This window comes from Tinamus guttatus, unplaced genomic scaffold, assembly GCF_059628265.1.
Source record: "Tinamus guttatus ecotype Peru unplaced genomic scaffold, ASM5962826v1 Tinamus_guttatus_pri_ptg000099l, whole genome shotgun sequence".
In the NCBI taxonomy this organism is placed as follows: domain Eukaryota; kingdom Metazoa; phylum Chordata; class Aves; order Tinamiformes; family Tinamidae; genus Tinamus; species Tinamus guttatus.
This window is the reverse complement of record NW_028288633.1, coordinates 121,313-138,065: the sequence shown is the minus strand read 5'-3', so window position 1 is coordinate 138,065 and position 16,753 is coordinate 121,313. Positions and strand designations below refer to the sequence as shown.

At 41.1% G+C, this 16,753-nt stretch overlaps 1 protein-coding gene across 1 annotated transcript in view; it reads right to left on the bottom strand.

Annotated features, from left to right (window-relative positions):
- Positions 1-12,908, bottom strand: part of NRG1 (neuregulin 1) — a 271,321-nt gene extending 258,413 nt beyond the window's left edge. Inside the window, exon 1 of the mRNA XM_088520830.1 lies at positions 12,836-12,908. The gene's annotated coding sequence lies outside the window, so the exon portion shown is untranslated. The remainder of the gene's footprint in view (positions 1-12,835) is intronic.
- Between the last annotated feature and the right edge of the window lie 3,845 nt (positions 12,909-16,753).

Below are 16,753 nucleotides of genomic sequence, written 5' to 3'. Positions count from 1 at the left end.
TGTCTTTAGTGGAATCCAAACTCTAACTATTTGTTACTGAAAGACAACATCTTGGGCATTATTTCATGTCTTTCACAGAGCCCGTGTTTCATACAGCCTGTTCTCAGTTTCTTCACCTGGAAGCTCCAGTTGTTCTCTTACTGCTTCATAAAAGATGTGGCTGGTGTGGAGAGAAGAGAAGGGGAAAGGAAAAGGAAAAAGGAAGGGGAAAATGGATGCTCATGTTTTCTGAAGTTTAGCAAGCTGCCTCCTTTGTCCTTGCCAAAATCCAAACAAAATGATGAAACATGGCTTTCTAAAATTAGGCTCTCAAGCCTGCCTTTAAAGAACTAAAAATGTGAGTTCATGTTGCTGTAACCTGGCCCTGTGCAGGTGGAGCCCTGCCCTCCATATTCAGGAGCGCTGTCTTATGCACAGAAACCTACAGAACAGAGAGATTTAAGCAGAGTCTCCCCAAAGTGCAGTACAGCAGCTTCCCGGACCACTAGTGCTCACAACAGAACACACTGCCATGCCCTGGAAGTCTCTTTGGAGAATGCCTATCATCCACACATCCTTCCTGAGCCACACTTTTCCACACCCCATTGGATGCAGTTATGCCCTGAAACAGATAGGCATCCCGGACAGTACAGCAGTGGTTTATTTTCAGTTGTTTACACATTTCAGCTATTTTCCTGTGGGCTAAACTGCTCCTAAATTGCAAGCCTGAGTGCAAGCCTGCATGGCACCGAAGGATCACTCCAGGGGTGTCTCTAAATAGGCACTGATGAATGTGCAGCCAGCGTAGTATTTGATTTCAATTTTCCGCTTCATTTCGGGAGGCAGAAAAACAAAGGCAGAGCTGCACTGATGCCTGGGTTAGACTGGCAGCGACCAGGCACATGTTGGGCAAAACACTGGAGATGTAGCGGGATGGAGAGAGTGGAAGCAGCCCCTACAACAGGGCTTTCACACTGGGACCCTCACCAAAGGCTGCCTTTCCCCAGGGCCGGTGCTCATTAGCCTACATAAAATAGTAGGTTCACAGTGAAAAATCTCCTTTGCTTTCCCTCCCTTTGATTTACAGCCCTCCCTCCCTCCTGGTGCAAGAGTATATTACCCCATAACTGAAAGCATCCTGGGCTCAGTTATAAGCACATAAATCTATTAAAACAAGACATTTCTCTCTTTTCAATGTACAGATAATTTTCTCTCTAGGGAAGCAAATGGCAATCGACTCGTTCAGGAGTCAGCAATTGGAAATTTGACTCAAAGGAGGAGAAACCATGTTCATGTCCAATCAACACCTTGGAAGGCAACACGGAATGCCCACAGGTAGCAATGGACAGGTTATTACTATCTATCACTACCCACATGCCTTGTCTTCTCCCTGCCTCTAAATGTGTTGGCCTAAAAAGACTTGCACAGCACAAAGAAGATGAGAAAACTCCTGTGAAAAGTGGAAAGGCAAAGAAAAATAGACGAACCAAGAATAGGAACCTGTGACCATCATCACACCCTGATCCCTGGGAGCAGTCCCCAGCAAAACTGTCCTCAGAGGTTGCATACCTGAACAGAAGGAAATAAGAAATAAAGGCAGAGAGAGAAAAATATCCTCTAAAAAAGCATAATTTAGTCCTGTGTTCCCTCTCTGCACACTACAGAGGGCACTTACATTTTTCAGCCTCATTGAGCCTGTTAAACCTTGATTATTCTCAATATAATTCTCTGGTGGGCCAATGTATTCCAGCTCCTATTGATGGGAGCTCATTAATGAACTTGGTTAACCAAGGAAAGTCTCTTCCTGATTCTCAGTTTGAAGCAGTGTTAATGTCCTGACATTGGTCATTCCAGTCCAATTTCAGTTAAGCTTCTAAAGGTATGTTTACAGAATTAACTCATTCTGGAATTACAGCAGAAGGTAAAGGATGGTATGGAGGAAGTTCATGCAGTTTTCATGTTTGTAAGCCACTTTGCACAGGAATGTGAAAATATTTCTGAAAAAGACGATGGAAAATTCAGCTTCAGGATAGGATTTACTGGTGTGAAAGGAGTAACTTTACATGGAGAGACTCCCTGTCCTTTTCAGTGATGAGACACCTTACCCTGGCCGAACATCCTATCAGCCAAAAGGAACAGGGTAATTTACAGGGTCAGTGATGATACCAAGAAATACTAAAATAAATATAAAATAAGCTTTTCATCGTCCGTACAATTATTTGTAGCCCATCAGTCTTAATCTTTGTAAAACACTTCAGAAACTGTCATTTTGTTCACTGACAATTTACACTTTTAGAATGGGGCTTCCACAGATATATTTAAGGTTATATAGCTCTGCGTGCAGTATGAAAATTTCCCACATAACAATACTGTGTTAGTGCCTGCCGTTTAGCAGCTTCACCTAAATTATTCTGATTTTAAACTACATGATTTTAAATTACATTTTTTTAAAAGAGTAGCCCTTTTGCGAAGTAAAAATCATTTTAAAATTTCACATATTTATCATGTACAATGTATATATGAGGGACTGGCTTCATTTTTGCTATCAAGCTGGGAAACTGGTCACTGCCTGGCTGTTGGGGGTAGAAGCACCTCTTTGCTCCTCCTCCTTTGGTGGAAGAGAAAACCTTCCATGGACTGCGGTCCCTGATGCAGAATCCCCAGCACCTGCAGAGATGGAAAGAGTCAGCAGTCTGTTTTTCAGCCAGACTAGAGTGAATAAGAAGAGAAGAAAGTCTGAACACAGTTACCAGCACCTTGAATTGCCTCATTTCTACCCCAAAGAATGCAACAGACAAAGCTCAGCACCCCTCGGAGCTAAGATGATCTTACCATGTGTATTTGCCTCTTGTGGCTCTCACCCTTTCATTTTCAGTAGCACGTGAGTGCCTGAAATAAAACCTAAGGTACTGTTGCCTTTACCACACTGTTTAGCTTTTTTTTCCCCTTCTTCCTCCATTATGTTGCCATTTCTGTTCATTTTCACAGAAAAAAAATGGTTTTAGGAAAACAAACTCTAAGTGTGATAATAGATGTGGGCTGCAAATCTAATTCTGCACAGAATAACCGTACTGAAAAAAAAAAAAAAAAAAAAAAAAAGATGTGTTATAAACACATGCCTGGCCAACTTTTACTTTGCTTGCAACTGACTGCTACTGTCAATACAGGACTCAAGGATTGGACAGGCAAGGGAGAAAATAAAACAAAATAAAATCGTTGTCTTCTGCTGTCCAGGTGTGGCCTCAAATAAATGCAAAGCCCTAACTGGGGGCTGTGTTGGGAATGGCACCTTACCATACTCTGCACTCACTGCCTTTCCTAGAGAGAACGGGGTGGCACAGCATCCAGGATGGTGCAGGCTGGGTCGCTTTGGGGAGCACGTTGGATATTTTCAGAGCCTGTTCCCAAGTGACATCACAGATGCCTTCCCCTCTGATGGTCCCACCACAGTCAGGGTCTTCTGCCACCACGTGCTGCAAGCCCTGGTGGGTGTATGGGGGTGGCTGCGTCATGCTGGGCTGTGCTGGAGGACTTCAATGCCAAAAAGCAGAGGTTTGGGGGGCTATTTTTAGCATTCCTGACTAACCACAGACACAGACTAATCCAGCCCTTCTGCTTCTCATTTCCACATCAAAGGACCTAATGTCCTCACCATAGTCTGCTAATTAAAGGCAAGGAGCTCTGAAGACTTGCTCATACATCCTGGAACTTCGGAGAAGGCAATCTAGACAAATGGAAAGCTCTGTTTTGGTTGAAATTTAGGTTTTCACCTCAGAGTCGCTAAGAGAAGCAATGATGCCATCAAAAACTTCCAGGCAAGGTCTTATTTTAGCTGAATAGTTTGCAAAGAATCTGGATGTTTTGCCTCCATCTAGTTAAATGACCCTTGATCATCACTGAAGTTCAAATGGCAAAAAAGAAGGTTCAAGGTTCCTTTGTAAATTCTCTGCTAAATAAGGGTTTCCATGTACAAGAGAGTCCACATTTGCCTGGGCATCTGCTGAGGGTTCCAGGAACCATAGGACCCATTTCCCTTTGCAACAGCTAACACAGCTGACTGTACCTATCCTCACAAGCTCCCGAAGAGGCATATCCTTTTCTTCTGCTAAGAAGTGAGCTTCGAACCCCAAACTTTCACTGCTCAAAGCTACAGGTCTATCACAGCTATCAAAGCCCCAAGTCAGGCAGAGTCACCGAGTCCTTGCAAAGATTGCTCATTAGACACTGACAAAACCCTCACAGCACAAATTGCAATTAGTCCGAGCAAACAGGACCCTTTTATCATCAAGCATCTGTTTGCAGTCTATTTTAATCACATTACATACAGGTTTCCAAAGAATGGAAATTGAGGGCACAGCTATGTGCTCTGAGTTTAAGAACAGATGCTAACTAATGCCTGCTGGGCATGAACATGCTGGTAACCTTCTGTGTCAGAGAGGGAAATGAAACCCAACATGAATGGGATTAGCAAGCAGAGAGGTGAGATTTTTTTGCAGACAAAACAGAAACCTGTGTTCATTGATTGGAAAGAGGATGGAAAAAATCTTGGGGCTTGACTCCTTACCTCATACCAATAGGCTTAAGACATGATAGAAACCTGGCAAACTTGACTCCTCCACTTAACTCAAAACGAGAACTACCTTATAGTGGTAACAGGGTGAGAGAGTACAGTGCACTTAATTTAAATTGAGAGGCTGTATGCCCTCTAAAAAAAACATGATTGCTTTTTCCTGAAGCCTTAGCCTAGACCATAGTCCTCCTATTCTCCCAGTAAGCAGTAAGGTTTCACTGCCAGCAAAGACTAGGATCAGTCCCAATACCACAACCAAGCCCATCAATTCGTGGGCAGCAGAACTAGCAACAGTTTCGTATGGTGTTGCATCTTGCAGCTAGACTGATGATTAATAGGAGACCTTACCTTCACTTGTTGCTTTGATAATGCTTATCTATCTGGTTTGGATTTCCCCGTGTTTAATACGGGAACTGGTTTCAGTCCTTCCCTGAGCAGAGATGCAAATAATGTCCCTTTATTCTATCACGAATCTGCAGATCTAGCTGGAAACTAGCCTGGCAAAAGGAGGGATGAACTGTTTCTAAAAAACAGTTTCTGCAACTATATGAATGAACTACAGAGAGAGGTCAGGAAAGTGTGTCTGAAAGCTGGGAGAATTCACATTTTTGTAGGTTTCACCAGCAAGATGAGGGGAATCACCCTGCAACAGCGAAGAATACATGCAGGCTGAGGCTGGAATTGCTGAATGAGACAAAGTGAAGAGCTATCCTCTTACAGGAAAGTACTTTCTCCATGCTAGGGATATATCAAGAATAGCAAAGTAAAAGATCCTCAGCAAGACATTTTAGTCAAACCGCCAATTTGCATTTCTCCCGGAGCAGTTTTCTCCTTCAAAATCCTATCAACACCGATAATAAAAATCCCTGGGCAGCTCACGCTAACTGCAGCAGCACAGCAAGATTTTGCACAAGCAGCCGACAACACCCAGCTGTGTACAACTAAAGGGAACCATGGAAGAGAAGGAAGGGAGGAAAAGGAGTTTTCCCTCCCCCAGGTACAATCTATGTCTTTTTAAAGAGTTGCACAACCTCTTATGTCTTATTTCATCAAATATGGCACTCAATTTATGAAGATATTAAATTCAAGAGCTTGTTTTCAGACATGTTTAGCAAACGTTTCCTACTGGACACAGGCTATGTGTTCAGACAAATTCTGCCTACTCCCAGCACACATCTGAGAATGGATTTGTTTTTATGCCCTCTGCAGTTAAGATTGAGGTGTGATAGCTAAAACTGAGTTGCGCCCTTCCAGGGAGCTGAGTCAGATTCTCTGGAAAAATTAATATATCTGAGCAGAAAATCAGATCCTAGCTTGCAAGCAGTTATCTGGTCATCTCCACCACTCTACTCCTGTGTCTTTTCCAGATCATCCTTCTTCCTCTTGTCTGTTTTTTCTGAAAGCCATCACATTCAAGTCAAGTTTAAGTGAACTCCATCTGCCTAGTGCATGAGATTGCAGCTGCTAGAGAAGGAAAAGGGTTCATAAACTCATTTTTAACTGAATAATCTCATCATTTTAAGTAATTTTTTAATTCCTCGAGTAAGGATAAACTTCCTATGAAAACACTACAGTGAAAGTAAAAAGCTTTCTTTTTGACTTCTTCCACTACAAAATGGGCAAGATGCTTTGTCCCATATGCTTTGATCTAGCGGGAGATAATTATAATCATTATTTAGCTCTACTGTAGAGAAATTATGTTTTACAACTGCAAATGAGAGCCTAGAAGCTTATTTTATAACTCAGGAAAATGATGTGATGACAGCCATGCACTTAAAATATAGTAAAAAATAAAAAATCCTGACATGTGTCTTGCTGTTCTGAACCATAGGGGTAGTTCCAAATACTCTGGGTGGCGAACCTAGGGTCAGCTGAAGTTCCTATCCCAGAGCTCCTACAACAGCCACTGCTGCAGAGATTTCTCCAGTTCCTTATAGGTGCTGTTGAGATGTCACAGGCTGTGCATGTGACAGGACATGACAGAAAAACACATTATTAATTACAGTAATGAGGGTATATTTGCTTAGCCTGTGGTAATTTTACCAGTAATGTACTTCATTTTGACTTGCTTTTTTTGGAATAAGAATGACCACTGAAGGCTCTCTGTACTGCAGTGTGAGAGGTACCTGTGAAACAACCCACACAATGACTTCTTGGTTTTTGCTCCTTCTCATACAGCAACCTTGATGTTTTTTCCTCTCTGAGCGCATGGAATAAGAGATAATAGGAATATCTCCTGTCCTCTGGATCACTTGTCCCTTCAGTGAGCAGCAAGTCTGCTGCATAATGTGACTGCCAGGATGAGGATGTGGATGGTTTATTTCTGATCCTTAAAGCATCCATACCTATCAGTTCCCACAGGTTGCTTTTTCATTTTAATAATATTAGACCAAGCACTGTTATAGTGATATAAAACATTCCAGACCGTACATCTCAATCACTGACTTTGTGTTATGCTGAGGGTCAAACCTGTTCCCCTGTTGTTTCCTCAGCGTTGTTATTTATGACAATATGCAGGCTCTGAATACACTGAACTCCACACGATTCTTCTGCAAGATGCATTAAAAAGCCACGTTTCATGACTCACTGTGAATCAGTATGATCAGAACAGATGACTCATCAGCAGCTGGACACCTGAAACACTTAAGCCAGCCAAAATAAGGATAAAGTAGTTGTAAAAGAAAAATTAAAAAAAAAAAAAAGTGGCTGCCTGGATCTGACCCAAGGTCTTTCTCATCCTATGCCATAGTGGTCAATTCCAGGTGTTTCTCAGGTATTTTTCTACCTATTTCTGCCTCCTAGATTATGAGATCATCTTGATCCATGATAAACATTAGTATAAACCCCAAAGCATAATTTTTGATATCCCTTCCAGAAATGCCATTGTATTAATTATTACCTGACCAGGTAATATATGCTGCTAAGCTTTGACTTTGACTGAACTCTTGGCTTTGAATTCTTCCTATAGCACTGGATTCCAGAGTTTAAAAATAGGCTGTGATACTGTCATCTCTAATTCCCATTGATTTCTCTGAATTTTTATGTTTTTTGGCAGAAGTCCCTTTTTTCCTATGTCTACATCATTCATTTTTTTTCTATTTTCTATAATCTTTTATTTGCCCTATTTTCAAAAGAACTGGTCAGGTGCAAGAATACTGATTTACAAATAAAATAATTTGATTTCTGCACACAGCAGGAAAAGCTAAAGGCTGCTTTAACTCAATCTAAGCAGCTGGTGCTTCTGTAAAACTTCGCATTTTATGCCCCTTTACAATGTTCCAGTAGTAATTAGTACTCTGCATTACTAACTATCTATGAACGTCCAGATTATGCCCTACTGAGCATCAGCTGAACATCAGAATTTGGTTATTAGTCCAATGGTTATTGGAAACTGCTAATTTATGCTGTTTTAGTACAAATACTTGGCATTTAGTCTTGAGGTGGGGGAAAGAGGCTCAAAGGTGAGAATACGCTCTAAATGGTGTGAATTTTCACACTAACTGGAAATAAGGACATCAGAGCAAAGCAACATGAACAGAATACAGAGAGGATGTCCAGTACAGCTCCAGGCTGATGACAGGTCTGTCTCTTTGGATGCATGTTGTATTTTTGTGCAATCAGCTATTGCACAGTTGGCCTCAGCAGAGCGATTTGCATCACTGAGATATCTGGCCTGTAACATTTTATCTGTGCTGAGCTTTTCCCCAAATCCAGATAAAGGAAAATTCTCCCTTCTGTTGCTATTGCCTTTACTGCCTTGCTCTTGAATCTGAGGAGCCTTATTTCAGTTTAGCTTCATTCTGAGTGAGTGCCCGTGCTTGTCTGGAGGAGTCCCCATGTAAACAAGTTTCAGAACATCTGTGAACTATATGTATGCAAGATATGGTATAGATTATGAAAAAAAAAACAGATGTGGACTTCATGTTGGTGCCTTTCCCAGCTGACAGCAGCGCTGACATTAACTATGACCTTTTACCAGCCCATTTTCCACGGAGTGCTGACACGTGTGCTGTCTTCTCAGCTCTGCTAGGTTACTTGTTCTGCATGAACCTGGATATATAAAACTGTGCTGAATAGGTCCCTTTTAAGGCTTGTTGAGAACTCTAGGCTCAGCCAACGTAACTCCATGATTTCTTCTAATGAAGGAGTACAGCCAAGCACTACAAATCAAGGGACTTTTCTTTCATGGCACCAGAAGTCCTACTGATAATTACCAGGATGCTGTTTCTATAAGCTCTGCCATGTCCCTTTCTGTCCCCTTCACTTGGAAAAGTAGGCTTTTTGCTGTGTCATTTTAGCATTGTAAATAAAGCACTGAAAGGGCAATAATCAAGCACTGGTATGCATTACATCAAGAAGAGGACAGTGGTATTTTGCTTTTGCCCTGACATTTATTTACTCCAAATCTGCTCAGGTTCATAAAATATCTATCTGCATAAGAAACCCGTAACAGCAAGAAAATGATGTCCAGATACCCGTAAAATTTTCCTCCACATGACGAGAGCCTTGGACAATGCACTGCCCTGTTTTGTGGCTTCTCTCTCACTAGCTGCTGTTTTTCTGCCACTGTGCAATCCTTGACACTAAAATTTGTGCCGCAGTGACATTTCTGTGATGGCTTCAATTAACAGGGGCAAAAACAACAATTTCAAATTGGCAGCTCTAATGGAGCAAAATGTTTCAGGGAAGCACATCACACAGCTGTGCTCACTAGTTCTGCATGCCGCTGGGGAAGACCTGCCCTCCCGTTTACACTGTGACAGACACGATTGCAAAGTCAAGGTATCAGGTGTATAGGTTACACGTAGGGAAGGGTATGGCTCTTGTAATAGCAAAGTCAGCTTGAAGTAACACTGTCAGAGACACATATTCACTTCCTAGATCTTCCCTGTGAACTTAGGCAAAAGAACTAATGGTCATTAGTAGTCTGCACACAATTCAGCATGTCTCAGGATGCCAGCTGGCTTGTTTTTCTAATGAATGGCCCTGTTAAAAAAGCAAGGGATGTCATAGATGGCAAGAAAAAAAATACAAAACACTGCTACAAAAATCCTGGTACAATCATTAATCTTTCTGAGATGACACTTCTCCCAAGGCCTCCTAAAATCAACAGCAGTCATATGATCAGCTTCAGTGACTTCTGAGTAAGAGTTAAAATGCAACGGCCAAGTATCCCAGAATACAGTGTGATGTCTTGAAATGCGCTACTTCTGTTTCAGATAAGGATGGTGACTTCTATGCCAGAAAACTTTTTTTTTTTTTTTTTTTTAATCAGAATATCGGCTATTACCTCTTCCCTCAGTCCCTGCCTCAGGTAATGGTTAGGAGTTCAGTAGGCACAGCAGGAATCTATAATGAGTTCTCAGATTAGATTCCTATTAGTACAAAAAAAGGAAGGTTTAAAAAAAGACATTCAGAGGAAAAAATCTTATGTCTGTCAAAATCAAATGGGGTCCGAGGGTATGAAAGCACACAATAAGGGAGCAAAAGGCATGATATTGCAACATATTCCAGTTAAGCCACAATACTTTCTCACCACTGAAAGAGTCCAGGGGTTTAGCACAATGTCACATCAAAACTGCTGGTATTCAGCCCTCCAGAGATCATCTGCTTCCTTTCTTAATGGTGGTGTGAACTTTGCTGGATTGACAGCCCCAGGACCTGACCTGTTCAATTTAGCTTCCCAACAGGAACCACACTGTCAGAATGAGCTGCCTCCAGCTCCAAACCCCAGGATCTCTAGGAAAGAACAGTTTTGTGCCCCTGCCCTTGAGGGAGTTCATGAGAGCCTTGCCCAGAATCAATCCTGTGGGGAGCAGGCTGTCTTTGACAGCCTGAGATCATCAGCTCACCTTCCAGCTTTCATTTCCATGAATACTACCTCCTCTGTGAATATAGAAGACTTGATTTTAATTTAATGCAAAACTGTCCATCACATTCCTCTCCTCTTCACTGAAGGTTGGTAGAGGACTACAATCACTGGAGGATTTTGGATGAAAGAGCTCATTTTGGAAGATAGAGGACATTTTCTGCAGTTCAAGTGCAGTTCAAGACCAAGTATCATGGTATTTAACCTAAACACAGAGGTTTTTGCCTGGAAATAGAATCATGGAACAAAATAGGTTGAAAGGGCCCTCCGGAGGTCGTCTAGGCCACTCTGTGCTCCATGTTTGACTTCCAAGTTAGATTAGGTGTTCAGAGACTTGTTTGATGAAGTTATGAACATTTCCAACGATGAGGATTGCACATCCTCTATTTCAGTGTTGCCCCACTCTCAGAGGGAGACTCTTCACTGCTTGTCCATGAAATAGAGCTCGAAACCCCTCCATGGCCCTGGCCTTAGGTCTGTTCATCTAGATAGAACGTCTCTTCCTGATCGTTCTTACAAGTCTTAGTCATTCAGTGGCGCCCCCATAGAGGACATCCTTAATAATAATAATAGTAATAATAAAATAAATTACCATTAGTAATAATAATATCCTAAAATCCTCAAATATTTTGGGTCTGTTGAGTTGTACAGCTGCACCCTCCACTCAACAGAGGCAGGTTAGGAAAAACAGACAACAGAAATATTAACAATCAGACATTGTTAATAACTTTGCCTGATAGTTCACTTACTTGATATTATCACCTAAATTTCACAAATATTAAGCTCAATTAGTTTTGCTTTCTGGTAAAGAAACACATCAGATCTAAACAAATCAACTATTATTCAAGAAGGCTTTCAGATCTAATCACAACACTTTCATTTTTTTTTTTAACTGCTGTAACAACCTGAGGAAGAAAAGAAATAATCCCTAACCAAATGCAGTTCTAGGCAAGCAGGATGGTACAGGATTTAAGGCTAGAAAAGGTAAAAGGAGGATATGATAATATATCAAATTAGAGTTTTTTTAAGTACCAAAAGAATTGTTTTCCAACTCAAACTCTCCCAAAACAGGAGCCTACTAAGTCTGATGTTGTTGGGTTTTCTGTTGCTGTTTCTTCATCCAGGACCCTCTAACATTTAAACCCTGTGCTATCAATCAGAGCTCCTCACTGATTATAAGATGTATCCTACGACAAGCTAAGCACTCATCTCGACGACTCCTCACATGCACAGCATCATATCCTCAGGTAACACTGTTTAATTTTAAAATCCATTTCCATCTGCCATGGATACAGGTTCAGATCCCTCAAATGCATGCAGTAGTTTCATAAATGAGTTGTCCCATCGATCTCAAGGTCTATATCCCTGCATTTACTGGCATACAACACCGCTCACAGGATTGGGGCAACAGCTGCTTAAACATCTGGTTTGATGCACTGGCCAAGATATCAACACTTCTAAGCAATAGTTTACAGAGGCAACTATCAGGCTGCATGAACTTAATGGGACTTAAGAAAAACTAAAAGGGGGAAAAACCCAGTATGACTCAGGCAAGCCTCTAAAAGGCAATTAAGTAGGGCAAGAAGAAAACAACCCGCCCTTGGCTTAGGAATCACAAAGTGAGCTGTTGTTTTATGCTGTATTTGTTCTCCTGTTCACTGCAGAACAGAGTTAGATTTCTGCATGGCTCATGGTAACATTTTTACATTATATATTTATAGTCTGTGAGCAAAAATTTAACAAATATGCTCTAATATATTCATAACAAGCTATATCCTCATACAGTGATACAGATACAGTATTTAGCAGATACATGGAAAATGTTAAAACTATGCTGAGGACAACAGAGCTACAGAAAAGAGAGGCAAACCCATCATTACGTAGCAGATTGCATCTACCACCTTTTCATGAATGCATAAGGTACTAGAAATTATGTAGTTCTGGTGGTCATTCTGGAACCAGCAGCAGACAAAGCATCTGCTCTCTCAGTCCCTGTCAGTCCCTGTCAAACTTCTTATATTGACTTTACTTCTACACCCATCTGGAACTGATGGCTCTTCACTCCAGGATGCCAAGGGCTGGGCAAATGAGTATTAAATGGGAACCCTGTTTGTGCTTGGCTTTCCAGTCTCTGCTTCCTACTCAGCAGGATCTTTCTTAGTGCCCACTTGTCTCCAAGCAGCATCCAGCTCTTGAAGCCTGCTTTGCTGAGGTTATGTTCTGGCGCTCACTCTCATGCATCACCTTGGTTTACTACTCACTAAAAGCTGTCTGTGCTTGCCATAATCCACCAAAAATTTGCAGGGGTGAGAAACACATCCCCTCCCTCCTCCAAAGTCCTCAGCAGAGATCTTGCACATTCCATGTACACAAAACGACATCTTTTCAAGAAGTCCCTTGATTGTAAATTCACTTACTGTTGTTGTAACTGCTGTTGAGATCCGTCTGTGTTGGCTCTAGGCCGTGCTGGATTGACCCTTCAGAGGTGGCCCTTCCTTGACAGTAAATAGAGAAGAAAAGGGAGGGAGGGAAGAGGGGAAGAAAGGAGAGAAAAAGGGATTTTTAGATTACCTCACTGAAGACACCCTCGGGTGCTGTTTTAATGCCATATCATGTAGTAAATCCCTTCATTCCCACCCCAGGCACACTCACGCACATGCACATGCTCCACATGTTCCTCAGCAAAAATCTGAGGGAGGTGGTGGCCTCAAGTCCAGCAAAAGACACTCATATACACTGTCTGAAAAATGCTTTTTTCCACTGCATATGCAGATATGCTTTGTACCAGAATCATTAAAAAGGTGGAGGACACCCAAGTGCAAAGCTGGCTGTGCAGGCACAGACAAGTGTAGGGCTTCAGAGGTATATAAGACCCTTGCAGATCAGGCTGTCAGCATGCCCGGATTAATATTTCAGTTTTTCTGTAAGGACTAAGGTGTATGATAGGACCTGAATGTTAAAGATGAGCAAGTCAGACTTGCTGCCTTATTCATTAACAGGCATAGGATGCAACAGAGAAGGAGTCTGGCAACATTTCTCAATATGAATAACTGTGTTTCCTCAGGAAAGCATATTCCAAATTCTCTTTGGCATTAAGGATATATTTGATTCAGGTCAGTGAAAGCTATGTTGTTGACATGACATAGAATCATAGAATCACAGAATGCTTAAGGTTGGAAGGGACTTCTAGGGATCATCTAGTCCAACCCCCTGCACACGCAGGGTCACCTAGAGCATGTGGCACAGGACTGCATCCAAGCGGGCCTCTCCTTAGCAAATTGCACTAATGAATTTGCTAGGCAGGGTATAATCCCTGCCTGCAGAAGATGCAGAGGAGCGTCTTTCACTCCAGACATGCTGCTCTGTGCATGAGATGCCAGAGGTGGATTGGCAGCCTCTCAGGCTGAGAGCACTTGAGCTAACTGTGTTAGTAGTTAGGGTCATGCTCAATATATTTCTGATCATTCTACTGTTTCGGTTTCATTGCCTTCTCATTTGCATGAGATTTGGCCTCTTATGTCTTTGTCCTACCGGCACTACTGATGGAGGACATTCAGGTCTTTACACTGTGATGAAACTGAGGAATCTGAAAGGTTCTTTGGGCTTTTATGGAGAAAAAAAATGTTGCGTGCTGCTACTGAAGATCAAACAGTGAAGTGCCATAGACGCATGGCCATGGAGACAGCAGATTTTCTGTGAGGAGGGAAGGAGCTTGGCCATTCGTCCTTCAGTCCTCAGTCTCTCCATGAATGCTAAGCTAATTAAGCAGTATTAACTGTCTTTTTCTAAATGAAGGATATCATTATTAAACTCTCATTCCTCTTTAAATTATGTTCCTTCCTGACTTATTCTCTCACAATTTGACTGAGCAACATGTATTACTTAATAATGAAGATAGATGATAAAGCAGCATTCACATTAATTAAAAGATATCTTTCAAAGAGAAGATGCAGAATTAATTCTTCACTTGGGAAAGCAATACACCATCTAAAAATGCATATTACACTAATCAAAGAGTAGTTAATGCTAAGTTGTTGCTGACGGATGCTTTTAGCCATTTATGGGAATGTAGAACAAAGCCATTAAATTAATTTGTATCTTGTAAACATAGATGATTGATGAGCAAAGTCACATTTAAAGATTTACCTTGCAGCAGAATCATCTCAAGCAGGATATGAGTATTGCTCTAAGCCCTAACAGCATATAAAGTTTTATTTTTTAAGATGCCACTGTGAGCTATTACAACTAAGACTCCAGCCTCTCCGTGGTTTTGCTATGCTTGCTCGTTCCTACTCCTACTTACAACAGCTTTTCATAAAAAGACAACAACAACCAATAACACAACTCCTTTTAGGCTCTTCAGAATTTCTTAAAAGAATCAGCAAAAAAGGTCATGAGGTCTTGTTCCTTTTTCATTTCACATGTAACAGGCGAATGCAAGTTCTCTAAAGAGGCAAGCAAAATAGGTGAGACCTTGGGCTATGACTCAATTGCATTATTTTCTTAAGTATTTTTTAGTCAGTACTATTTTACTTTCCTTGCCAAAGCTGTTTTCTCAGATCATACCTAATAAAAAGGGTAAGTATCATCCCCTCTATCTAGGCTTTCACTGGCTTTCTGTTTGCCAGAGAAGCCACTTCTAAAGTGTTCTTACTGTTTAAAAAGATATTCCCAGAATTTAACTCCCTCTATTCCAAGTCCTTTTGATCTCTAGCCACTATTTGTGATGCTCCTCACTCCTGGTTGCACAATACCTCTTCTTTCTGTAGATGCATTTCTTTTCAGTGCTTCTATATCACAAAAGGATTTCTTTTTTTCATCTTTTGTTTGCCTGTTTTGTCTTTGCCTCCTTACTAATGCATTTTGACTTTCTGATATTTTCCAGTAAACCACTACTGCTTTTGTTTTTATTTCTTGAAATATTTCTTTACATAAACGATGAAGTTTTTCTCTAATGATTTCAAGAACTGCGTTGTTGAGGGAAACACCAAACAGAACCATCCTCAAGTTGTAACTGTCAAAATTAAATATTTCTCAGATGTAAGGCTTGTAGGAGCCCAAATGCTGAGTTAATTTCTTTTGCCACTCTAACTGTGAGAGTCCTGAAGGACTACATCAAGGTGTTTGTATGTATAAGGAAATGCCGTATCATTTCAGATTTGCTGGAAGATACTTGTTTCTCAATCACCAGTCAATGCTGTAGGTTTGGGGTTGTGGGTTGGTCTTTTTCTCAGGGAGAAGTTCCATCCTCTATGTTCCACTAGCCCTGAATCAATAATGTGCCTTGGAACATTTTTAGGTGCCTACAAAAACACTTTCAATCCAAATTGTGTTTGTTGTTTGCCATTTCTCTCCTTTCTTCTAAACTTGTGTTATCTACTGTTCTCTTCAAAAAGTGAAAATGAGAAAAATAAATGAACTGAACTAAAACAATGAAAATTTGTACAAAGCAGAACTGTAGCCTTCATGGTTGTGCAGGAAAGCCTGAATACTCAATCTCTTCCCATTCAAACCCCAAAATATCAAGGCCCTTAAACTCATAGTTCTTTCTAAGATTTTCATGATTTTTTTATGATTTTCAAAGCAGACTTTAGCTAAGGCTACAAAGCCTCTTATTGATGTCCTCAACAAGTTAATGGAAGAAGAGAGAGAAGATAGACTATATTCAGACAATCTCTTCTCTTGAAGATGTTTAAAACACATCTGACTAAGGTATGGTGTGGAAATATCTGATCTTGCTGGACTTATATTGAGAAGGGGTTTGTTTGCACAAGGGAGTTCCAAAGGTCCCTCCCAGGTCTCACTGCTTTATGATTTGTGAGACAGGAATTTGGTAAGCCTGAATTTCAGTACTTATACTCCTGTACATTTGAGAGAATAATCATTGACACACACATATCTATATGTATATTCAGTTTTCTCTGAAGATCTGCTACAATCCATTTTTGACCCCTAGAAGGTCATAAGGAAAAGGAAAGGGGAGAGGAGGAGAGGAGACAAGAGAGAAGGGGAGGAGAGGAGAGGAGAGCAGAGGAGAGGAGAGGAGAGGAGAGGAAAAAGAACCCAAACTTCACTTACACCCTAAGGCTAAAAGGTAGAAAATGGCTATTACCTTCCTTCTCTCTCTCTCAAAATCTGTGAGAGGAGAATAAAAACTCAAGTCTGTTTTATTTTGGGTCCCATTTTGTACTGAATGCACTTCAGATATCACTTGCTTCAGACCTGAGAACGAACATTATAAGCCCCAAATTTAGTGCAATGCCTCCTGCAGTGCTGTTTCTGCATCCAGGAGACATTATGGCAAGAACTTCAGCAGCGATGATAGATTGTTTCAT